The sequence below is a fragment of the Panthera leo genome, chromosome A1 (genome assembly GCF_018350215.1).
Source record: "Panthera leo isolate Ple1 chromosome A1, P.leo_Ple1_pat1.1, whole genome shotgun sequence".
Taxonomy (NCBI): Eukaryota; Metazoa; Chordata; class Mammalia; order Carnivora; family Felidae; genus Panthera; species Panthera leo.
The window spans coordinates 103,479,665-103,504,567 of record NC_056679.1 but is presented as its reverse complement, the minus strand read 5'-3'; the positions used below and the strand labels follow the sequence as shown (position 1 = coordinate 103,504,567).

The following is a 24,903-nucleotide window of genomic DNA, read 5'->3' as shown; positions in this document are numbered from 1 at the left end:
GTCTTTCCATTTCTTTATATCTTCTTCAATTACCTGCATAAGCTTTCTATAGTTTTCAGCATACAGATCTTTTACATCTTTGGTTAGATTTATTCCTAGGTATTTTATGCTTCTTGGTGCAATTGTGAATGGGATCAGTTTCTTCATTTGTCTTTCTGTTGCTTCATTGTTAGTGTATAAGAATGCAACTGATTTCTGCACATTGATTTTGTATCCTGCAACTTTGCTGAATTCATGTATCAGTTCTAGCAGACTTTTGGTGGAGTCTATCGGATTTTCCATGTATAATATCATGTCATCTGCAAAAAGCGAAAGCTTGACTTCATCTTTGCCAATTTTGATGCCTTTGATTTCCTTTTGTTGTCTGATTGCTGATGCTAGAACTTCCAGCACTATATTAAACAGCAGCGGTGACAGTGGGCATCCCTGTCGTGTTCCTGATCTCAGGGAAAAAGCTCTCAGTTTTTCCCCGTTGAGGATGATGTTAGCTGTGGGCTTTTCATAAATGGCCTTTATGATGTTTAAGTATGTTCCTTCTATCCCGACTTTCTCAAGGGTTTTTATTAAGAAAGGGTGCTGGATTTTGTCAAAGGCCTTTTCTGCATCGATTGACAGGATCATATGGTTCTTCTCTTTTTTTTTGTTAATGTGATGTATCACGTTGATCGATTTGCGAATGTTGAACCAGCCCTGCATCCCAGGAATGAATCCCACTTGATCATGGTGAATAATTCTTTTTATATGCTGTTGAATTCGATTTGCTAGTATCTTATTAAGAATTTTTGCATCCATATTCATCAGGGATATTGGCCTGTAGTTCTCTTTTTTTACTGGGTCTCTGTCTGGTTTAGGAATCAAAGTAATACTGGCTTCATAGAATGAGTCTGGAAGTTTTCCTTCCCTTTCTATTTCTTGGAATAGCTTGAGAAGGATAGGTATTATCTCTGCTTTAAATGTCTGGTAGAACTCCCCTGGGAAGCCATCTGGTCCTGGACTCTTATTTGTTGGGAGATTTTTGATAACCGATTCAATTTCTTCGCTGGTTATGGGTCTGTTCAAGCTTTCTATTTCCTCCTGATTGAGTTTTGGAAGAGTGTGGGTGTTTAGAAATTTGTCCATTTCTTCCAGGTTGTCCAATTTGCTGGCATATAATTTTTCATAGTATTCCCTGATAATTGTTTGTATCTCTGAGGGATTGGTTGTAATCATTCCATTTTCATTCATGATTTTATCTATTTGGGTCAGCTCCCTTTTCTTTTTGAGAAGCCTGGCTAGAGGTTTGTCAATTTTGTTTATTTTTTCAAAAAACCAACTCTTGGTTTCGTTGATCTGCTCTACCGTTTTTTTAGATTCTATATTGTTTATTTCTGCTCTGATCTTTATTATTTCTCTTCTTCTGCTGGGTTTAGGCTGCCTTTGCTGTTCTGCTTCTATTTCCTTTAGGTGTGCTGTTAGATTTTGTATTTGGGATTTTTCTTGTTTCTTGAGATAGGCCTGGATTGCAATGTATTTTCCTCTCAGGACTGCCTTCGCTGCATCCCAAAGCGTTTGGATTGTTGTATTTTCATTTTCGTTTGTTTCCATATATGTTTTAATTTCTTCTCTAATTGCCTGGTTGACCCACTCATTCGTTAGTAGGGTGTTCTTTAACCTCCATGCTTTTGGAGGTTTTCCAGACTTTTTCCTGTGGTTGATTTCAAGCTTCATAGCATTGTGGTCTGAAAGTATGCATGGTATAATTTCAATTCTTGTAAACTTATGAAGGGCTGTTTTGTGACCCAGTATATGATCTATCTTGGAGAATGTTCCATGTGCACTCGAGAAGAAAGTATATTCTGTTGCTTTGGGATGCAGAGTTCTAAATATATCTGTCAAGTCCATCTGATCCAATGTATCATTCAGGGCCCTTGTTTCTTTATTGACTGTGTGTCTAGATGATCTATCCATTTCTGTAAGTGGGGTGTTAAAGTCCCCTGCAATGACCACATTCTTATCAATAAGGTTGCTTATGTTTATGAGTAATTGTTTTATATATCTGGGGGCTCGGGTATTTGGCGCATAGACATTTATAATAGTTAGCTCTTCCTGGTGGATAGACCCTGTGATTATTATATAATGCCCTTCTTCATCTCTTGTTACAGCCTTTAATTTAAAGTCTAGTTTGTCTGATATAAGTATGGCTACTCCAGCTTTCTTTTGGCTTCCAGTAGCATGATAAATAGTTCTCCATCCCCTCACTCTCAATCTAAAGGTGTCCTCAGATCTAAAATGAGTCTCTTGTAGACAGCAAATAGATGGGTCTTGTTTTTTTATCCATTCTGATACCCTATGTCTTTTAGTTGGCGCATTTAATCCATTTACATTCAGTGTTATTATAGAAAGATATGGGTTTAGAGTCATTGTGATGTCTGTATGTTTTATGCTTGTAGTGATGTCTCTGGTACTTTGTCTCACAGGATCCCCCTTAGGATCTCTTGTAGGGCTGGTTTCGTGGTGACAAATTCCTTCAGTTTTTGTTTGTTTGGGAAGACCTTTATCTCTCCTTCTATTCTAAATGACAGACTTGCTGGATAAAGGATTCTCGGCTGCATATTTTTTCTGTTTAGCACACTGTAGATATCGTGCCAAGCCTTTCTGGCCTGCCAAGTTTCAAAGGAGAGATCAGTCACGAGTCTTATAGGTCTCCCTTTATATGTGAGGGCACGTTTATCCCTTGCTGCTTTCAGAATTTTCTCTTTATCCTTGTATTTTGCCAGTTTCACTATGATATGTCGTGCAGAAGATCGATTCAAGTTACGTCTGAAGGGAGTTCTCTGTGCCTCTTGGATTTCAATGCCTTTTTCCTTCCCCAGTTCAGGGAAGTTCTCAGCTATAATTTGTTCAAGTACCCCTTCAGCACCCTTCCCTCTCTCTTCCTCCTCTGGAATACCAATTATGCGTATATTATTTTTTTTTAGTGTATCACTTAGTTCTCTAATTTTCCCCTCATACTCCTGGATTTTTTTATCTCTCTTTCTTTCAGCTTCCTCTTTCTCCATAACTTTATCTTCTAGTTCACCTATTCTCTCCTCTGCCTCTTCAAGCCGAGCCATCGTGGATTCCATTTTGTTTTGCAATTCGTTTAAAGCGTTTTTCAACTCCTTGTGACTGTTCCTTAGTCCCTCGATCTTTGTGGCAAGAGATTCTCTGCTGTCCTGTATACTGTTTTCAAGCCCAGCGATTAATTTTATGACTATTATTCTAAATTCACTTTCTGTTATATTATTTAAATCCTTTTTGATCAGTTCATTAGCTGTTGTTATTTCCTGGAGATTCTTCTGAGGGGAATTCTTCCGTTTGGTCATTTTGGAGAGTCCCTGGCGTGGTGAGGACCTGCAGTGCACTTCCCCTGTGCTGTGGTGTATAACTGGAGTTAGTGGGCGGGGCCGCAGTCCCACCCGATGTCTGCCCCCAGCCCACTGCTGGGGCCACAGTCAGACTGGTGTGTGCCTTCTCTTCCCCTCTCCTAGGGGCGGGATTCACTGTGGGGTGGCGTGTCCCGTCTGGGCTACTTGCACACTGCCAGGCTTGTGTTGCTGGGGATCTGGCGTATTAGCTGGGGTGGGTGGGCAAGGTGCACGGGGGCTGGAGGGGCAGGCTTAGCTCGCTTCTCCTTAGGTGATCCACTTCAGGAGGAGCCCTGTGGCAGCGGGAGGGAGTCAGATCCGCTGCCGGAGGTTTGGCTCCGCAGAAGCACAGAGTTGGGTGTTTGCGGGGAGCGAGCAAGTTCCCTGGCAGGAACTGGTTCCCTTTGGGATTTTGGCTGGGGGATGGGCGGGGGAGATGGCGCTGGCGCCTTTGTTCCCCGCCAAGCTGAGCTCTGCCGTCCGGGGGCTCAGCAGCTCTCCCTCCCTTTGTCCTCCAGCCTTCCCGCTTTCCGAGCAGAGCTGTTAACTTATGACCTCCCAGACGCTAAGTCGCGCTTGCTGTCGGAACACAGTCTGTCCGGCCCCTCCGCTTTTGCCAGCCAGACTCGGGGGCTCTGCTTGGCCGGCGAGCCGCCCCTCCGCCCGGGCTCCCTCCCGCCAGTCCGTGGAGCGCGCACCGCCTCGCCGCCCTTCCTACCCTCTTCCGTGGGCCTCTAGTCTGCGCTTGACTCCGGAGACTCCCTTCTGCTAATCCTCTGGCGGTTTTCTGGGTTCTTTAGGCAGGTGTAGGTGGAATCTAAGTGATCGGCAGGACGCGCTGTGAGCCCCGCATCCTCCTACGCCGCCATCTTCCGGAACCCCCCTGCTGTTACTTTTTTATTAATGCAGTTTTCTTCTGACTCTCTGAGGACATTTATTATAGCTTAGAAGAAAATTAAACTTGTTGAACATCTTGAATTTGGGGAAGGTATTTATATCTGTGTCTTCGTCAAACCTGGGAAAATTTTGATTATCATTTCTTTAAATAGTTTCTCTGACCCTTTCTCTCATCTCTTTCTGGGACTCTCACAGTGCTTGTGTTGGTCTCCTTGATAGTATCCTACACGTCCCTTAGGCTCTATTCACTTTTCTTAAATCTTGTCCTTTCTGTTCCTTAGATTCAATAATTTTAATTCTCCTATCTTCACATTCACTGATTCTTTCTTCTGCCTGCTTAAATCAGCCTTTGAATCCCTTTAGTAAAATTTTTATTTCAGTTATTGTATTTTGTAATTCTAGAATTTCCTGTTTCTTTTTTTCTCACTCTTTATTGATACTTCAGTTTTGTTCCTTCATCATTTTCTTTGCTCTCTCCACATCTTTCTTTAGTTCTATGAAGATCTTTATAGTAGTTATTGTAAAGTCTTCTTACAGCAGGTCCTCTCTCTGGTATGGATGATTTCCTTTGGTTTATTTTTTTCCTTTGAATGGGCCATACTTTCCCATCTCTTTGTATATCTTTTGTTTGTTTGTTTTCATTTTGCCTTTTGGTCCATAACTGGACATTTGCATCTAATCATGTGGTTATCTCTGATAATCAGATTCTCCCCTTCCCTGGGCCTTGATGTTTTGTTTGTTGATTGTTTTTCTCTTTGTTTTGAATCAATCTGAGGTATAAACTTCAGGTCTTTTTTTTTTTTTTTTTTTTTTCTGACACTGTGCCTTTCCCACACTATGCACAGTGATCTTCTGATTTCCAGTTTATGCAATTGCTTTTCAATGTCCTAGTCATTAATATCTGGCTTCTAAGATGAGGAAAAGAAAAATGAAGGGGCGGGGGGAGGTGCCACCAATTTACATCTCCTAGAACTTGCTTCAGCCCAAGGGTTTGGGGAGTGGAGTGAACACAGGCCAAGTTGCCCGCCACAGGACTGGTGGTGGATAGGTAACCACTGCTGAGCTGAGGCCGAAATTAACTGCAGTTTGTCCCTTAGGCTTTGCCTTCACAGTTGCAAAGCACCTATAGACTCCAGAGTTCTAAAATAGTTGCATTAGGTAGATTCTGCCTGTGCACTTGTTGTCTAGGTGGGCAGACAGGTTCCTGGTATTTTCTGCCCTACTATTTTCTCAGAATTCTCTCTGTAAAATAAATGTACACATTTATTTAATTCTTATTTTCAGCCACATGCCAAAACCTCTTTGTAAGGTACATGCTCAGCCTGAATCTCAAACTTCCCATTTTCACATTCTATAATCTCTTGGGGCTCCAGCCTGTGGACCATGAAATCATGACCTGAGCTGAAATCAAGTCAGATGCCTCACTGACTAAGCCACCCAGGGGCCCCTCAACTACTTTTAATGTAGGTTTTCAAATATTCTGTTTTCAGCTCAGTCATTAGACTGAGTTCAAAGTGCTAAACTTTTCAGCAGTATTTAGGGAAAATTGGGTCATTTATAGTCCATGTTCTCCTTTTCCTGGCGCTAAAATTTTAATTTCTTCCACTGTGCTAAGATAGTTATCACTCCACCATTTGCTTTCCATTTTCCAAAAATTGGTTCAAATAAACTCATCTTCCATTTTCCTCTCTATTATTTTTCTGTCCTTGTTAACTTATAATGTAGTTATGCCATTTTTTAATTATTACGCTACTCTTATTTGGTTTTGTGGGTAAGAAAAGATGTGATTCCTTTGCGACATTAAGCCAGAAGTAGGATTCAGGAATATGGATAATTATTAATAAGCTTCCTAGCTGATCTCATTTCACACTTGTTTAAAAAAAATTGCTTCAGAGGAGAAACAGATGTGAATTGGGAAATACTGGTTCAGAGAAAAAAGTAGGCATGAAAACAAAATTTTATTTCCTGAAATAAGTGCTTTCGTAGAGGTGTATATGTTACTATGGGAGCAAATGATGTTGAGAGGAAACTAGCTAAGATTTGGGAATGGATTTTTCCTCAGGAGGTAAGATCTCAAGGGCAGATACAGTTCAGCCAAGGAAAAAGTCCAGCGAGAAGACTGAAGAGAGGAAGTAGTTCATTACCGGTTGGAGCTATACAACTCAGTAGAGAAATGTAACCATGTTTGGTATGGATGAGGCATGGATGGGGTTGGCCGTGAGGAGGCTGGAATGACAGTAGTGGTAACCGATGAGGTCAAAATGTAGGAGGGTAGTGGGAAGATGTTAAGCACATAAGGACAGTTACTAGCTATACAGTCTGTGAGGAGATGATGGAAAAGGCCAGGAGAAAGAAAAATGTGAACCTGGACGTAGAAAGATCAATTAAAAGCCTCTTGCTATCACCATTTGTAAGGGTTGATGATGTCAGAAACTAAGATGGTGCAAAGGCCTGTGAGGGTGAACTCAGAAAATATTTCGGAGGAAGAACGAATAAGATTTAGTGACCGGTTATGTAAAGAGACGAAACGGGGAATAGGAACAATGGCTTTCAGGTTTCAATTTTGAACTGAGCGGTGGTGACACCATGCATTCCAAAAGAGAAACACAGAGTTTTAAGAGGAGTGGCAGAGAGCTAGTGGAGATCATATTTGGGTGTTGATTTTTATGACATGAGGTATCTAGTAGAAATGTTCAGTCATCAGTTTGGATTAGAAATTTAGGAGAGAGTTTGGGATGGAAAAGAGGTGGTGGCTATTCATTTATATGTCATAGTTGGAGAGTAGAAATTTCCCTGGAGAGATTATAAAATCAGAGTAATAGCAGCTACCAGCTATTAAATATTTATTATGTGGTGTTCATAGTTGTGATGTTTAATGCTAACAACAACCTTACGAGAAAGCTACTTCCCATTTTTTTTACAGAGAAAGCAAGAGCCAAAAGGATGAGCTGCTTTCCGTGGTCCCCTAATAAACATGTGAGGGAGCCACGATGCAAACACAGATTTTCTTTAATTCTAGAATATATTCTCCATCTATTTTTCTCTCCTCAAGGCTAAAAGTAGTTGAGTTGAAGACAAAATTCATTCAAGGAGCAAGCACCTGAAAGTAATCCTTGAAAGTTAATGATAAGTAGCAGCTCTAACTGGTAGAGAAAAAGCAAAAGAATGTAGGGTTGTGGAATTTAATAGAAAAAAGACACTCAAGGAAACAGTTAACAGTGGCAAAGACCACAGGAAGTTCACATAAGACAACAGAAAATTATCTGTTGGATTTGTCCACAAATAGGCCTTAGCTGACTTTGGTGGGAGTGAAGTCTGTGGTGTGCTAGAAGCTGAAGCACATCACTGTAAACTGTTAAATAAAAGAGTGAGGACCTAGAAACAATTAAGTCAAGATGTCAGGCTGTGAAGGTGATGTGAGATGAAGGGTTCTTGTTAGGTATAGCATATGGGAGAAGGATAATATGAAAGAGACTAGAGCACGTCTAGATGTTAATGGTAGAGTAAACAACCAACAGTGAATTTGAGAAGAAATGGCCTAATTTATAAACTAATGTTGCTGAAGGATTCCACCATAGCCCTGGAGTAGAATTTTATCCATAGACTTTTACGATTGGGAAAAAAACAATTTTTTTTTTCCGGTTATAAATGTAATATAAATCTGCCTTCTTAAGAAAATTTAAATACAAACATGTAGAAATTAGAATCTAAAAGTGTCCCTCAGGGTGTCTCTGAGTGGCTAGGAGGTTGAACAACTGACTCTTGATTTCAGCTGAGGTCATGATCTCATGATGGTGATATTGAGCCCCACGTTGGGCTCCATGCTGACAGTGCTGAGCCTGCTTGGGACTCCCTCTCTCCCTCTCCCTCTGCCCCTCCCCTCCCCTCCAGTTTTCACTGGCAGTATCTTTGGTATATTGTTTATATATTATTGCTTACACATGTACTTCTGTTTATAGAGCCATGCTTTAAGATGTGTCCATATCAAACTGCAAATAATCAATTTACTGAATGACTTTCGGATCATTTAGAAAGTTAGCATCTGCATTGCCCCTTTGTCCACGTGTGTTTCCATTTTTAGCCATGCGATCATGACATGCAGACATGCTCATTTGTGTCCCTGCAGCAACACAGCAGTTGAAGGTTGGCCAACCTATGAGAAAAATGCTTGTTACAGCCATACTACTAAAGCTAATCAGTTTTATTATAGAATTTAAAATAATGGAAATTATATTGCTCTAATAAGTTTATATGATCAGATTCTTGTAAATGTCTTTGAGGGTCATCAACAAGCACTGCCTTCATAAACTGACATAACAGAACTTTCTTCTGATAAAATGTAGTTCAGGAACACCTGGGTGGCTCATTCGGTTAAGTGTCTGACTCAATTTTGGCTCATATGACGATCTCACGATTTGTGAAATAGAGCTTCACATTGGGCTCTGTACTGACAGAGTGGAGCCTGCTTGGGGGTCAGTCTCTCTCTCCTCTTTGTCTCTCTCTCTTCCCCCTCCCCGCTCATGCTGTCTCTCTCTCTCAGAATAAAGAAATAAACATTAAAAAAATGTAGCTTATAATATCTAGTGTTTCATGAGCTCCTTAAATTTCTATATGTAGCAAAATGGTTTGAAGTTATACGTTACTTTGCTTCAATAGGTACAATTCTTAGGAGTTCCAAAGTCTTCTTGATTGCTTTCTTAAAAAAATTTGAAAACTAGTAAGACTTTATAATATAATCCAGTTTGGCATACCTAAACTTGACTCTGCTTGAACTTAGCATTGGCTCACACTTTTATGAATTATCCAGCTAATACAAAATTAAGAAGGTGATATTAAAGTCCTCATCATGTCCTTTAAGGCACAAATTTTCAAAATAAATTCCTTTCTTCTCCCTTTGTGTTAAAACTCAGTTGCTCTCATTCACATATCTGAGAATTTAAAGTGAATTCATTAATCCTTCTTTTTATTCTTGGAAAATATTATCTAAAGATTTTGTGTGTTTGTCACTGGCGTTAATGTATAGTTACTTCATACAGAGGACATAAAATATACTTTTAAGTATCCTTGGTGAGAGATTTTTTTCAAAGTGCTTTTTTTTTCCTTTTAATAAGTATCAATCAACTACCTAAATACTGTGTAAAACTCTGTAAGACGTGGGGAGTGGAATGATATCCTTGGCTGTACTGATCCCTTTCTTACCTGTGTTTATAGTCTAGGATGTCTAAAGTGATGTTAGTTGGGATCCTATGTTGTTAAATCAAGACACTCTGTGACCTCTTGGACAGTTCTGTCAGCTGGGCTACTGTGGGCAGAGAAGGAAAACTCATATCAGAGATACATATGAATCCTTGGTGTCTCCTAGGTGGAATAGGTTTGTTCTAAACAATTTGCCACCAAGAGGCTAGTTAGTCTCCTCAAGGGATGGAACTACATCAAAGGTTCAGTGTTGGTCTCCTGCTGATACGCAAGACGTGCGACAGTGGCAGCAGCTACATCAGCATTGATGAGTGGTGCCCACTATCCTGGATATGTGAATAGCCTCCACCTCTGCCATTATGATTTTTGTCTTCAAGAACTCTTGTGCCAACACTGGGGTGGCTGATATCCACTGGAGGAGTCCTCCATTATACAGAGCCTTCTTTGGGGATGTCCCCTGGTGAGAAGAGACTTGACAGGGCACACAGGGCTGCACTTAGCTTCTGTTCCCTTAGATGCACTCATATTCTTCTTACCCGTACTCCTTGCCTTAGCTTTACAATCTTGTTGCTTTCAGGCCCCGACCGAGCGATTTGCCACTGTCTTTGCGTCTACACCTATCTTCACCTCAGACCGGTTCTCCCTCTACATCAAGTCACTGAATAGGTATGTGGCTCAAAGCTCTGTCTACTGGGATAAGTCATGTAAGAAACGGCTGTCCCGTGTAAAGAGGATACATTTATCTTGTTCTGAAGGACTTTTCTCTTTCACCTCTTCGTGATTCTTGCTTCACCAATACCCTTGCTTGGAGCATACATTGTCAGTGTCCTATGCCTACTGCTTCCATATGGGTAATAAAGTGTCATGGGAAACACCTGGGACTTTGCCTAAATGTAGGTAGATAGACAATGCTGCGGGGTTACCATTAACACTCCTGACAGTAGCTCTCATCCGATGACTGCATGTGTTCATGCATAAATAGCCCATCTTCCTCACCCCTACCCTGGGATAACTTTGAGGCATGTTCTATACAGAATTCTACAAACTAGAGTGTACCTGAGCCTCAAGTGGCTCTGATGATAGCATGCTCAATAACACTCTCCGATTGGCTTCTTTGTCTTACTTTGTATCTCCCTACTGGTGGATTATAAGATCACCTCCCAGATAAATAACTTGCTTTAAACTCCTTGGCTCAGGGTCAGTGACATGGGTCCCAACTTTGGAAAGTTGATTCTAGAAAGCTGTCTTACAGAATAGGATTCTAGAACTGAATTAATTGCAAGCCAGGACACTGCTAGTATTAAGTGGTAGGAGGAGAGAGCCTGTGGTCCTGGAGCATGAAAATCTCTGTAGTGGTGTGACATAGGGTATAAGTGAAGGGGGTGCACTGATGTATGCAGTAGCTCTAGAGCTTGATTCTTGACAATATGGCTTTTGTTAATGGACACTCATGCTCTAATGGAAGAATACAGATCAGCCAACTATCAGCTCTGATTACAACGTGAAAACTTAAAGTGATCTTTGGCAGTATTTAAAAAGACCTTTATTGACTATAGCCAAAGGGTAGACTGAAAATCTGCACTCAGATTTGATTGTGAGAGTTCTAGATTTAAAAAGGGTGCTAATATTACAGCTTTTGTGAAAAAAGATAGGGACTAAATAGGAAGGTGTTGAGATTCTGAGACTGGAGTTGGCGACATGAAGAGAGGATGCATTTAAAAAAGTATGAAATCTTCTGATTCCCCTAAACCCTCTGTGCTGGTAAAAGTGGCCTTTTCTTGATAGAGGACACCTGTCCCCCACTACCTAGTGATTTTGCAAAGCTCTCAACTGAATCAAATACTTTGTAATATGGCACTTGTCTTCTCAAGAGATGTCCCCATCTCTCCTCTTTGCTTTTAAAGCAGTAAGAATAATCATGCCTCAAAAGTGTTCAAGCACAGGAGAACTGTCCTGAATACTCAAAGGAAGGAATTATTCAGCATGAGAGAACTGGGTATATAATTTATAATGGCAGAAGCAGCTAAAAATGCCAGGGGAGAATCTTGAGAGTGCTGGGGCAGGGAAGGTGGGATATGAGACCAAACTGTAGAGTTTGCTGATGTGGCAACATTGTCTGGATTTAACATTATGGAAGGGCCATTGGAGCCAGTGATAACATCCTGCTAGAAGACCCTGTGGTGTTTAAAACACTGATGGCCTAGAGTAAAAGAGGTAGGACTGCTCGAATGTCTTGACATAGTAATAAAGAGGAACCTAAAATGCTTGGACAGCAGGACATACACGGCTGGATTTACTACATAAGTCCAATGACCTGACAGCTGCCTATAATCCCCAGGCAGGCTGCAAGGACACTGTTACCTGTAAAGTGTTAAAGAATTCACTAGTAAATAGGTACCAGAATGGTTGAGAAGTTCAGTGGTAGATGTCTTCTATAGGCCATAGATGATAGCAAGAGATGTTGCTATGAAATGAGGCCCCCCAATATTCATATAAAATACTAAAGGATTCTGGAATAGCATAGACCAATTGGTGGTATTTAGTCATCAGAGGCAAACTGGAAATTATAACCATAATAATGATACTTATCATAATAGTAATTCTCTGTCCACTGGGAAGATTTCCGTTCTTCTTGTTTCAGAGATTGCCCTGAGAGGGGCTGTAATGTGAATTGTCAGTTGTAAAATATTTTTATTTATTTTTTTAAATATAAATCAAAGTTAACATATAGTGTAATAATGGTTTCAGGAGTAGAATTTAGTGATTCATCACTTAAATACAACACCCAGTGCTCCTCTCAACAAGTGCCCTCCTCAGTGCCCATCACCTGTTTAGCCCATCACCCCACCCGACATGGCTCCAGCAACCCTCAGTCTTTGCTAACAACTTTAAGATCAATGTCAGGTCCAAGAGAATAAGCTTTGTGCGGTATTGAGGAGTAAAGAGGGCCTCAGAGAGAAGAGAATCTTATCGCTGAAGTACCCAGGGAAGATATAGCCTGGAACTAGAGATGAATGAACAAGTAAGAATGAACAAAGTGACTAGATGTTATAAATAAGGAAAGATTCAGTGAGACCAAGCCTCTAACGCTGAAGTTGTTCCCCTGGAGTCCATGACCCTGGAGATGTCTGTGGAAGGAATTCAGGTGGTCAGTGGACTTGACCTAACTTTCACTAATCTCTAATTGGAATTTACCGTTTCTTTCAGTTATGACTATGGACAGTAAACAACAGTAATAATAGCACCCTATAACCAATAGAAATCACAGGTATTTTCATATAAGGTTTGTTGCAGACCTTAATATACCATTTACACTTAACCATGCTTCAGAATTACACTGTTTTTTGACCCACCACTAGATCTTGTATTTAACACATTAATAGATCAATACATATATGTGTACATCCCAGAGTTGTTTTTGAAAAAAAGTTAAAACCAATATTGTAATGTTTGATTTCCTTTGTTATCCTATGTACATTATTTTATGCATTTAAAAAGGTATTTCGAGAAGGGGTCCACAGCCTTTCATCGGCTTTCAAAGTCGTTTGCTAGGGCTGCTGTAACCAAGTATCACAAACTTGGTGGCTTAAACAACAGAAATTTATTATCTCCATTCTGGAGGCTAGAAGTCCAACATCAAGGTGTTGGAAAGGCTGATTTCTATCGCAGACTGTAAGGGAGATTGTTCCATGCCTGTCTCTTAGCTTCTCCTGGTTTCCTGGCAATCTTTAGCCTTCCTTGACTTCTAGATGAACCTCTCCAATCTCTGTCTTCCTCCTCATGTGGTGTTTTGCCTGTGTCCATGTCTGTCTCCAAATTTCCCCTTTTTATACATTAGTCATTTCGGATTAGAACCCCCTGTAATGGCCTCGTCTTCATCACCTCTGTAAAGATGGTATCTCCAAAAAAAGGTCACATTCTGATATCCTGGAGCTTAGGACTTCACCATATACCTTTGCAGGGACATAATTCAGCCCATAACACTTCCAAAGTGTCTATGGCACACGAAAAGATAAGGGCACTGCTTTAAAGTTGGGTGGCTCCCGAAGAGCCTGATCATATTTCACGTTTAGCCGGGCTGGTAAAATAGGGACCATGCCTTAAAGTTTACCCAGCCTGTATAGAGTTTCTTTGCTGGTATTTCCTCACGCAGGCAAACTACTTGTATACTTTAAAATGGCTGACTTCCTAGTAAAGCCTGGGGGAGAAGAGTGATACCACCAGAGGAGAGAAAGAGCAAAGACTATAAATTCCCGGGGCCCAGTGTCAGGAGGGGAAATCCCGTCTAATCTCCCCAGGTGGTGGCAGCTGAGTAAATTACCTAGCAAGCATCTGTAACGCATTACATTGCAATTATCCCCGAAGAGTTCTGAGGGCTTGTAAGCAGCTGAAGATAAAAGGCAACCCTGCTAGAGGAAGAGCTGCTTCCTTTGCCATTTTACAGTGTTTGAGGAAATACACCTCATAGGACAGCCGTCTCTTTCAGTAAGCCTTAAAGTACAAATAATCCCCTAGTTATGCAAGGGTCTTGTGTCTGAATATACTGCCTACACATGCATAAGACATGCAAAGAAATTGCACGGGGGAAACTAATATAATGAATCTTAGGAAATAAATATGATATGCACTCCTGGAATGAAATCCACCAAGAATTTCCACAGTAAATATTATGATTGCCTGTTTAAATCTTGACAGCAAAATATATAAAGAGCAAACATTTATTAAGTGCTTATTAAGTGCCAGGAAGTATCCTGCAAATTTTTTTTTTTTTACAAGAGATCATCTCATTGAATCTCCAGTTCTAAAAGGCAGGAACCATTATTCACCCCAGTTTACAGATGGGGAAGATGAGAATCAGAAGGCATAAATAGCTAGCACACTAAGTGTTTTCGCTGTTAGTAACTGATGGAGCCAGATATTTTATACTCATTTTTAAATTTCCTAATCCTTTCCAGTATACGCAAATAGATATTATGATTATTATAATAAACTCTTCCAGTAATAGAAGTCAGTACCTTAATTTTGTTTTTTCCTACAGACTCAGAAAACCTTTTTGTAAGTGTTGTTATTTATATTAAAGGCTCAAACTTAACAAATCCAACCATTTACCCAACGCAACATTGAGGTAAAGAAAAAAAAGGTAATGGTAGCCCTAATTACCTAGTGTGTTTGCTACAGAGGAGGAAGTAGTGAGGTACATAGGTACGTATCTATATAAGTAGAAAAGTTGTAGTTCTTATTTGCCTGGTATTTTTTTTACGAGCAAACCACTTAAGAGAAATAAGCACCACATGATCTACCAACAATGTACACGTGGACTATAGCTTCCAGCCTGAGACAAGATGTTTCCCAAATCGTGTGCAAGTCAGGTATTTATCAAGCGTCCTTCCTTTCCTTCCAGGAACATCATTTTCTCATTACAAGGGCAAACAGATTTATTGTCTCATGCATTTCTCCCCAGGATTTTGTCACTCCTGGCTACCTTCTCTGGTCCACATGGCACTGGTGTGGAGAGGATGGAGTAAAACAGGCAGTGAGGTACTTGTGAATGGTTAACAACCAGCTGTCTGGAGGATGCAGGCTCAAATTTGCAGTGGTTGCCCATTTTTGTGGTGTCAGTATTTGACAGTGTCCAATTTCAATCTGCCAACATAGTGACTGAATTCAGAGCTTAGAAGATGTGTGCAGTAGAACCCTGTTATACTGCTTACCTATCCTACAGATAAAATAGGTATGAATCGCCTCAAGATCATAAATAATATCTCAAAAAAAAAAACGGGCAAAATAACAAGGAAGTGATGAGTTTTGAGTATTCTTTTTTTTTTTTTTAATTTTTTTTTTTTTTTCAACGTTTATTTATTTTTGGGACAGAGAGAGACAGAGCATGAACGGGGGAGGGACAGAGAGAGAGGGAGACACAGAATCGGAAACAGGCTCCAGGCTCTGAGCCATCAGCCCAGAGCCTGACGCGGGGCTCGAACTCACGGACCGTGAGATCGTGACCTGGCTGAAGTCGGACGCTTAACCGACTGCGCCACCCAGGCGCCCCTTGAGTATTCTTATCTTTGCTGTTAATGTAATTTATGTAATCGTGAGTTCGTATAACTTCTATTTTATACCAGCTTAAGATATAATTTACACAGCATAAAACTCAGTGTACATTTCAGTGCTTTCAGTATACTTGAAAGTTGTGCTACCACTGTGACGATCTCACTTTAAAATATTTCGTCACCTCCAAAGAAATTCTGTGCTTGTTAACTGTCACTCTCCTTTCCTTCCTGCACATTCCTTCCTCTCCCAGTCTCTGGCAGCCACTCATCTATCATTAGTGTCTATCGTTTTACCTATTTTGAACAATCAGGTAAATGTAATCATTAAATATCGGTTCCTATTATTGACTTGTGAAATGTGTTTTATGTGTATGTGTGTATACATGTGTGTGCATACATATATATTTCCAATGGATGTGCCTTATATTTTCCCTTGTTCTTGCCCTAATGCACGGATTAAGAATCTTCCCGTTCAAGGTTGAATAGAAATAATGAGACTGATAATCCTTGCCGTGTTTCTGATTTAATATTAAATGTGAAGTTAGTTGTGGGGTTTGTTTTTAGTCTGTTAATATGGTGCGTTACCTTGACTAATTTGCCAGTGTTAAACCAACATTGCGTGCTGTGATAAAAATCACGGTCGTGATATATTCCCTTATTTATATATTGTTGAAATATATGTGCTAAAAGCGTTTTTTGATTTCTCCTGTCTGTGTTCATGAGAGTGTTGATCCAAAGTTTTCTTATGTTTTTTTCTTTCTGATCTGGGTATCAGAATAATGCTGGCTTCATCGAGTGAGCTGAGAAGTATTTTATTTTATTGTCTTGAAGGATTTCTGAAGAGTCAGTAGTCCTTCTTTAAGTGTTTTTAGAACTCATCACCTAACTCACCTGGTGTCTTTGGGGAAATATTTTCAGCTCCAAATTTAATTTCCTTAATAAATATGGGATTTTCAGGTTTATCTATTTTTTCTTGAGTGAGTTTTAGTAGCTTGTTTTTTTGAAAAGTGTACCCAATTTATGTAAATTGTCAAATTTAGTGGCATAAAGACCTTTAGCATGTTTCTTTATTATTATTTTAATATCTATCGGATATTTAGTTGGATCTTGCTTTTATCTGATCTGTCAGTGTTTACCTTTTCACTGGTGAACTCAGACTATTTACATTTAATGTGGTCATCGAAATGGTTGGTTTTCAACCAGTAATGTTGCTGTATGTGTTCTGTTTGTCCTAGGCCTTCTTTGTTCTCTTTTGCTTTTCACACCTGCTTTTGGACTGCAGTTTTCTTCTGATTCCATTTTCTTTCCTTATTGACTTATTAACTCTAACTCTTGTGTGTGTGTATATGTCTATGTTTGCTTTAAATTTTCTAGTGTACACATTTATCACATGTCTACAAGTAATATTACCCCCCTTCAATTGCCCTGTGAGAATATTAAAACAGTATATTGTCTTTCTACTCTCTCAGACTTTATGCTTTTGTTATTCATTTTCTTTCTACATATGCTTTAAACCCCACCATACATTTTTATAATTTTTACTTGAAATTTTTAAAAGATATTTTATTTTTTTTTAAATTTTTTTTACATTTATTTATTTTTGAGAGGCAGAGACAGACAGCACAAGCAGGCGAGGGGCAGAGAGAGAGGGAGACACAGAATTCGAAGCAGGCTTCAGGCTCCGAGCTGTCAGCACAGAGCCCACACCGGGCTCTAACTCGTGAACCATGAGATCATGACCTGAGCTGAAGTCGGATGCTCAACCGACTGAGCCACCCAGGCACCCCAAAGATATTTTATTTTTAAAAGATATTTTAGGGATGCCTGAGTGGCTCAGTTGGTTAAATGTCCAACTCTTGATTTCAGCTCAGTTCATGATCTCATGGTTTGTGGAATTGAGCCCCGAGAATGGCCCCTCACTAGGCATGGCGCCTGCTTGGGATTCTCTCTCTTTCTCTCTCTCTTTGCCCCACCTCGACATGTGTGCAAATGTGTGTGTGTGCATGCCCACACTGTCCACTCCCCCCCAATAAACTTTAAAAATAAATAAATAAAAGATATTTTAAAACTAAGAAAAATATTTTTTTACAACCACTTACTTACCATGTCTGGTGCTCTCCCTATCAATCCAGATTTCCACCTTGATGTTATTGTTCCTTCTGCCTGATAGACTTTCTTCAATATTTATTGTAATGCAAGTCTGTGTGTGATCAGTTTTATCAGGTTTTTTTTTTATGTCTGCAAAAATTCTTATTTCACTTTTGTTTTTGAGAGATATTATCACTGGATATAGAAGCTTATGTTGCCAATTTTTCTTTCATTGCTCTTATGGATGTTGCTCTATGATCTTCTGACTTGTGTTGTTTCTGATGGAAGCTGGCTGTTACTCTTATCTTTGTTTCTATGTAAGTGATGTGTTCTTAGGCTGCTTTTAAAGATTTTCCCTTTATACTAGTATGTTTTAAGCACATTAATGATGCTCTGCCCCAGTGTAGTTTTCTGTTTTCTTTATGTATCTTGTACTTCTTTATTGTGTTTCCTGGATCTGTTGGTTGAGAGAGAGAGAGAGAGAGAGAGAGAGAGAGAGAGAGAGACTTTTTTTTTTTTTTAAGACACAGAGTATGTGCATGCATTCACAAGCACGAGTAGAAGAGGGACAGAGGTAGAGAGACAGAATCTTTTTTTAAAAGTTTATTTATTTACTTATTTAGAGAGAGAGTATGTGTACAAGCAGAGGAGGGCCAGAGAGAGAGGGAAAGAGAGAGAATCCCAAGCAGGCTCTAGGCTCCCAGTGCAGACCCCGACATGAGGCTCAAACTCATGAACTGTGAGATCATGATCTGAGCCGAAACCAAGAGTCAGATGCTTAACCCACTGAGCCACCCAGGCACCCTGAGAGAATCTGAAGCAGCCTTCATGCTCAGCTCAGAGCCCTCCGTGGGGCTCTATCCCATGACTCTGGGATCATTACCTGAGCCAAAATAAAGAGTTGGACACTGAACCAACTGGGTCACCCAAGCCACCTTTGGTTTATAATTTTTAACAAACTTGGAAAATTTCAGCCATTACTCCAAATATTTTATTCTATCTCAGTTTTCTCTCTTTTTCAGGATTCCACTTGTACAAGTATTAGGCTGCTTGAATTTTCTCAGAGCTCACTGACATGATCATTTATTCCAATTTTTTTTCTATGTTTTACTTTTAAAGTTTTTATTGCTGTTTTACATTCACTGATCTATTTTTTTATGCAGTGTCTAATCTGCTCTTAATCATATGCAATATATTGTATATTATATATTATATATGGAAGCTTTTTTAAAGATGTTTAAATAATTTCTTATTTATATCATGATATTTTATGATCTCCTTAATGTATACATGCTTTCTTGCTCTATATTTTTGAACATATAGAATATGTTTGTAATTATTTTAATGTCCTTGTCTGATAATTCTATCACTTGAATTGATTTATTTTTATTCTATTGTTTCCTTTTTTACATGTTTAGTTTTTTGTTTTTTTGGGTTTTTTTTGGATATCAGGTGTTTTAGTTTTACTGTATTGGGTAATTCCTTTAAATATTCTTGAACTGTATTCTGGGATGCAGTTAGGTTACTGAGAAACAGTTCTATTCTTTCTGGAGTTGTTTTTAAGCTTTGTTAGGTGGCTTTTACGCTAGGGCTAATTTTCCCCAGTAGTGAGACTGTAACCTTCTGGGTGTTCCCCCTGATGTGTCAAGTATTACTGAGGACTTGTGTGGCTGCTGGGAGCATGACCTTCTCCTGGCCATGTGTGATGTCTGGGACTTTTCCACCTGCTCCTTTTTAGTGTTTCTTTCCCCAACCTCAGGCATTTTCTTATATTAATGCAGTTTTTAGGCCTCAGTAAAAGACGGCAGATAAAACCAGTGCAAATGTCTGGAACTTTCTTTGCGGTTCTCTTGACTCTGGTACTTTCTCTGAAAATTCTATCCCATAGACACTCCCCGTATTTTCAACTTTTTCTCTATTCACAGAGACCACAGAGCTCTGTTTGGGTGTCCTGTCCCTTTGCATACCTGGGACACTTTCTTCAGGCAGTAAGCTGGAGCATTGTAAGGATCCGCTCTTTCCCTTTTCTCAATGATTTTTTTGCCCTCTGTTTCCTAGGATCCACTGTCTGAAACCCACTCATGGGTATATTTGCTCTAGTTTTTCAGTTGTTCTTGTGAGAAGATAAATCTGGCCTTTGTTACTCCATCATAGCTGGTACATGCATGATCTTTTGGCCATAGAGGAAGTGACCCAAATTCAAACTGGTGATTATGACTGTCACATTTATATCGTTATACCTATTTGAAAATACTTCATGGTCACTTATGAATCTTCTGGAACATGCCCCACAACATATTGCCCTGACTTATGGGCAATCCCTACATACGATCTTCTTGGATAAAATACATACGACACAATATTTCCAAGCAGACCACTTCTAACTCATGACTCAGCTCCACGTGCACAAATGACCTGAAGAACTTGGAGATGGGGACTGTGGAGCTGTTCTTTGTGTTCTCCTGTCAGGGGTGAAGGTGGGCAGGACATAGCCATCGAGAGTCCAGGAAGTCACTGATACTGAGTGCAGCATTGTTACCTGGTACCTCTTTTTTTTTTTTTAATTTTTTTTTTTTAACGTTTATTTATTTTTGAGACAGAGAGAGACAGAGCATGAACAGGGGAGGGGCAGAGAGAGAGGGAGACAGAATCAGAAGTAGGCTCCAGGCTCTGAGCCATCAGCCCAGAGCCCGACGCGGGGCTCGAACTCACAGACGGTGAGATCGTGACCTGAGCTGAAGTCGGACGCTTAACCAACTGAGCCACCCAGGCGCCCCTTTACCTGGTACCTCTTGGGCGAGTGAACACAGAAGCGAGAGGTCGGCATGTTTCCTGCCCGTGTTGGTCGTGCACAGAGTTTGCTCTGGTGTCAGTGCTTGTGGCAAAGTTGCAAGTAGAGTGAGGACAGAGTACTTTATTTCCCCATTTGTGTACCCAGTGCCATTGATATTTAGAGAACAGAAGCCTAGTACACTAGCGCAAATGTAAATGGGGTTGATAGAGCAGGAGAATATAAAGGATTCAAGGGTTAGAGATGTAGGTAGACCTCATAAGAAGTGATATAAGTCATAGGGAACATGAAGGCAACTACTTTTTAACTCTCCCTATGGCCTCATATTTTCTTACCCTGCTTGTCTCCATAACTCCATTCTGTGCTTTTCCCCCTGTGGATCGTCTTCCTTTACTCATAGACATCAAGTTCCCTAGAAAAATCGTACCTTTGATCTTTGGTCTCCAGGATCTTTCAGCTCAGTTCCGTAGACTTAAGTGGCTCAGTATTTCAGGGACAGAAATTTGATTGACACAATGTGTGGCCAAGATGGTGAGGAAAATCATTTAATGCAACCAGGTGCACCTGTGATAGATAGATCAGAGAAGGCGCTTCTAATGACATTTACCATAGTCAAGTGTTTAGAGTACCAGGCACCGAGGGCAGAATAAATAAGAGGAAAAGAGGGAAATGAGAGCCCACCGTATTCTTCCATGGAGTTCTGACTTTAAACTGACACTGAGAGCCAACTACAGTCTTCATCATGTTAAGGCCTCTTTAGTATGACTAAGTCATTGATTGTGTCATCTCTCATCCCTCATTGTCCTTGAGTCCCATGAAGGATCTTGCTCATTTTAAGCAAATAGATTCTGTGGAATTCCCAAGTAGAAGGAAATACCATTTTAGAAGAAATCCTCTGTCCCTGGAGGTTTTCCCAGAGCCAGCTCCGTGTAGTGTCTGGTTCTACAAGTCAAGGAAACAACCCGCTGTAGATTTATTATAATTGATACCAGTGATAGGCTTGCTTGAATCAGAGTTTCATCCTCCAGCCTCCTAAAGTGAGCAAAAGGGCCCAAACCTGAAACTTCTAAGGAATGTAGATGCAGTAGTTCTTCTCACATCACGTTGCTTATCCTCTGGACAGAGTAGTGCCTCTCCTTCCCAATACATGCAAACTCTTATGCATATATTTTCCTTGTGTTCCATTAACAGAGGCCCTAAGACTTCCCCCAAAATTCCATTTCAGTTTTGAAAACACAGTTATAGAAGCCACAGGACCAACTGGATCCAGCAGACAATTCTGCCCTACTCAAGTCACTGTGAAATGTGAAACATTCGAAATTATTCCACTGTTAGGGATTGTTCTTCCTAAACTACTGTCAATTCTGGTTTTTTAAAAGTATGAAATGTTCACTTAAAAGTCATTAAATCTAAGTGAATTTGCCTACACTGATGACCTGCTGCCCCTGAGAAGAACACAATGTGTGCTCCTAATTACTGTCGCTTTGCGGTCCCTCTTTTCACTTGCTCGTTCTCTAACAAAGTCCTACAAAGAGGTGATGTGACCATCTGTGCTTTGCAATTCAAGCTGTTTTTAGAGTAGAGAGAATTTCCCTGGAACTGCCTCTCTCTCCCTTTCCTGACCCCTTCACCCTTGCATTCATTAAAGTCAAGTTCCTGGCTCAAGTTCAGGGAAGATTTTCGTTATTATCTTTGGCAAAGGAACTCTCTATTGTGGCTTTGATTTGAACTTCAGCTCTGTGAGTGCAGGGGTCACATGTGAATTTGTTATGCTTCCTGGCAAATGTTTCAGAATAAATGAATCTGATGAAATTCTCATGAAGTATTTGTTTTTTAGTGTTTCTCTAATACACAATAAATTGTAATTTATGAGCCGTAATTGAAGAAAATTCTGGAGGAAGTTGTGTATAAGATTAGGGGGATTATTAAATCAACTTTATTGTGTTTTCAAAACTTAAAAATGGTTTACAGCTATAATAAATTGCTTGAGAGTGCTATCAACCCATAAATTTTAATAATTTAATAAACATTCTGCAGTTAGGTTGGGCTCATGGCCAAATCCCAGGGCTGGTTTTGTGTCGTGTCTAGTAATACGTGTTTTAGTTTACCTGGCTGATAAAGGAATGAGCTGTTCTCATGCATGATACACAGTGATCGGTCATTAACTTTAATGAACTAAAACTGGGAACTCAATTTTGAAGTCAGAAGGGTGTACTGGGCTTCTCTGCCCTTCTACATCTGTTGAACTGGTCATTGTTGGTATTTAGTGTCTTCAAAGTAAGAGGCAGAAATGAAAATTTCTGCTAGCCTTTTTGCCTTGAAAATTAGTTATAGATGTAATCAGGAACTCACCCATTAGCTGTTAACTGCACTGTTAAAATATTTTTAAAGTAATAAACTCAAAATGCTTGTAATAAATTGCAAATAGTTTTTCCAGTACACATTGCTGATTAAAATAAATGAAATCTCTCTAAATTTACTCAAGAAAATCAAATGTGTGCTGTTTTGGGGGTCTCTTGTGAAACTCCACAAATTCTCACTGAGAAGAGCAGGCTCTGTGTGGAGAGTCTGGGTTGGTTTCAAACGTGTGCCTGAATGAAATGTGCTTCTTATCGGAGCATTACCTAAGACATTATTCACGTGTCTGTCTACACACGCCTGTGCCTAGATCGTAACCAAATGGGTTCGTGTTTACTTAATAAAATATTATTTTGCTCTTTTTCCTTCTGTTCTCAAATGAATAAACTTACCTTAAAACTGAAGTGACTGCTCTAATTACGCTTTGGGTTCACTTGTTCTTCCTTTGCTTTTTATGATAATCACAATAATAGTCACTAGCATCCTAAGGGTTCTTAGGTAAGATTTAAACTATTGACTGCAACCTACACATTCTGTCTTTTTAAAAAGCAATTTCCTGACCATGATAAAAGTAAGTGTGATGAATATTAACAACACTAGAGTCTTCCTTCTGATTCTTTAATTCTCACTTTCTCGTCTTCCTGATTTCATGCTTGATGTTTCCTACCACCAAAAGAATGTCATTTGGTAACTAGATGTGTGTGTGTGTGTGTGTGTGTGTGTGTGTGTGTGTGTGTGTACTTGTTCATCCACGCAAAACAGGCACAGGCTAATATATGCACTTGCCATGCCTACGTTTTCACTTAATGAAGAGCTTAATAAAAATCAGCATTCATAGCCCCTGCGTAGTCAGATAAATTAGTTAATGCACAATAAGCAGCTCTTATGTATAATGCAAAAGATTAGTCTTATCATTTGCATAATGTGCTACAAACGGCCCACTGTTTCAAGCAGTAGAAGCTCCCCCATTAAATGTGAGTTGAAAGCCGAATGACGTCAATCAAGTAATTATGCTTCATTTGGCATATCTCATTCATTCTCTAGAGTTCAGGACCCTATCTGAGCTCTGTCGACAGCATTGCTGAAAGGCATTGGTAATGGCTCAAAAGCACAACGGTGGGGCTCTGGAAAGAAGCCTGATGTGCTGAGTCTCCACTATGTACTTGTTCCCCAGCAGAACTTTGTTTTACACTCTGGCCTATGCACATATCCATGTATAAATCTGTGCCTGTAGGAGCTTTTCAGTGTAGGAGCTTTTCAGGAGCTCTATACTGAGAGTAAAAAGTAAAGAAATTTTCAGGCCAGTGGAGTATCTACACCAGTGACTTCCGTGTTTGCCACAATCCCCTGTGAAAAGAAAAGTCTGTGAATGAAGGCACTTGTGTCTTCCTCAGGGACATGTTTATGAACTCCCCACTTCTGCCAGCAGGATACTCAGTCTTCACTGTCACGGTTGCTTCCCTCCCTGTCCCCCTGTCTTCAGACACTGTTTCCACCTCCGTGAGAAATTAAAAGGCATTCTTTGAAAATCTAGTTCTAAATAAACACCCGTGCGTACACACACACACACACACACACACTTTACCAGTATGAAAATCGAGACCCCAAAAAGTTACACAATTTACTTAAGACTCAATTCCACTGGGTTTGAAATACAAGTCTCTTGATTCTTATTCTTAGGAGTAGTGTTTTCCTGTTGCATGTAAGTATTGAAAAAAAAAGTTCCTTTTCACATTTGTTTACTGTTTCAAGGATAGGGAGACAAATCATTTTATATTGGTCATGGTCAGCTGGCAGATATTTTTGCAAAGCTTCATATTAAAACCGTAAAAATGGTGGCTATGGAAGTGCCTCTGAAAGATGATGCATTTGCACGCTGAGGATCTCACTCTAACCCATTGTTCAAAAGCAGACTGTAGCTGATCTTTTTTCCGTAACCCCTGCAACAGCAGCATTTGGACAAACACGGTAAATGATGACTTTCTTCTGAAAAGAGCATTTTCCTGAAATCCTTGTTTTCTGATTAATTAAATCTTGTTTACTGACTGTAGAAAATAATTTTGCTTGCCAGAAAATGTGTTTGGTTCGACATCATTTATGCTGCATGATACTATTCATTATAGTCCACAATAATTAA

The 24,903-nt window shown here is 39.9% G+C and overlaps 1 pseudogene; it reads left to right on the top strand.

The window, feature by feature from the left end:
• The window catches only part of LOC122217165, a 368,936-nt pseudogene that overhangs the window by 207,924 nt on the left and 136,109 nt on the right, over positions 1-24,903 (top strand).